The sequence below is a fragment of the Panicum virgatum genome, chromosome 9K (assembly GCF_016808335.1).
Source record: "Panicum virgatum strain AP13 chromosome 9K, P.virgatum_v5, whole genome shotgun sequence".
Classification (NCBI taxonomy): domain Eukaryota; kingdom Viridiplantae; phylum Streptophyta; class Magnoliopsida; order Poales; family Poaceae; genus Panicum; species Panicum virgatum.
In genome coordinates this window covers 42,870,652-42,872,439 of record NC_053144.1, presented here as the reverse complement: position 1 = coordinate 42,872,439, position 1,788 = coordinate 42,870,652, and positions in this window count along the sequence as shown.

The window sequence follows — 1,788 nt, the reverse complement described above, 5'->3', positions numbered from 1 at the left end:
GATTTTCATAAGTTTGTGGGCCAAGATAAAAGGATTTGGGATTGGAAGGATGCGGCAGAAGAATGTCTGACACCTGAAGTTCAGAGATTAAAAAATTTACATGTGGTGTCATATTTTAGAGTAGGCTGAATGTTACCTTCAAGCCGTAGATTGCTGCATCGTTGGTTGCAGAATTCGTTGTTTGAGCTGCAGAATCCGCCATGGTTCAGATCTGCTGACTTAGGGTTTGGTTGTTTTGCAGGTTCTGATTCGAATTCTGGATGATTTTGCGAGTTTTGCTCGAATTTATGGAGCGGGGTTCTCAAATTACGCTAGGACTTGGAGTGTCTATTGCGAGTCGGATTCAGAGTGGAGGTGGTGTTCTGTTCTTATGCGGATTGCTTCCAATTTTGAATTTCGTTGGCTCTTGGGCATTAGTAAAGCCTGATGCGATGCCATCGGCTTTTTGGGTGAGATTCGAACAAACAAGATGAAGAAAAAGACTTCATTAAAGATTGGATTTTTACAAGCGAGAAACCGATTTGACAAAGGATAATTCCTTCGGTTTATAGTACTACTCCTATACTACTACCTACACCTACTACTCGTAGGTACCTAGTACCTACGGCGCTTGGGGCTTCGAGCCGGCGCATCTCCGCCGTCGCTGTCATCGTCGTCGTCGTCGCTGGCGCCGTCGAAGGCGCTGCTGCCACCGTCGGTCTCGGCGTCGTCACTCCAGCCGTCGCCACCACCGCTCTCTTCCTCGCTGTCCTCCTCGGAGGACCCGAGGAACTGGAAGGGCTTTCTGCCCATTAGCTCGTCGTTGCTGGAGGGGGAGCCGATCTCCTCTTCCGAGGAGGAATCGGCTCCATCCCATGAGAAGCCGTCGTCACTGGTACTCTCCGGCTCCTCCTGGAACAGGAGCCGGAGGTCTTCTCCTTCGGTCTCGGGCTCGTCATTTTCAGAGACGATCCCGAAATCGAACTCCTCTGCATCCCAATGTAGAGGAGCGAGTACCTCGTGTGCTGCCGTCGGATTGTATTCCGGCGTCGGTTCTCAACTCTCTGGAATGGAGTCGAGGGAGGAGGCAGACAGGTCTGAAAAGGAAGGAGAAGAAGGAGGGGAGGAAGAATGGCCGATGGAGTTGGAGCCGGAGGAGGAAGAAATCACCATGGCTGCTGAAGGTGGGGGTTTTCTGCACTACTTGGCTTTGGGAGGAAGATGAGTTTGCCGTGAAGAGAGCCGATTCGGGATGAGTTTAAATAGTAAAAAGATGGGAGATGGATCGGCAGTTTCACATTCTACGAGGAGCCAGTTACAAAGACATTGCGTCTTCCTTGGTGGTTGCAGTGTGTTTTAATGAGCATTAATGGGAAGACGAAGCGACGAAGTGGTTTTGGAATCATCATTGCCAAAACCAGGGGGGCATGTGTTATCGCCGCGAGTGAGTTGGGCTTAATGAAGAGATTGAAGAAGGCTTACGAATCGGCTCCTGCGTGAGCATTTGGGCTTTATGGGCCGTGTATCATTAGATTTAGTTCAGATTGAGTTAGAGATAGAGTCCGATATGGACACATTGGTTTGGATTGTTCCCAAGTCTCCGGACTATAAATATGTACCCTATGATATTCGTAAAAAGGGAACGTCATCACGTTTTGCAACAACAACTCTCGGCGCATCGCCACCCCTAATTCTAGGGTTTCATCCAAGTAAGCGCCATGTTGCCCTGATCGCTTCTTGCGATCAGGGCAACATTGTTCTTGCTTTTACCTTGGTATTACTCGTATTGAAGCGTTTTTTATGGCGAGT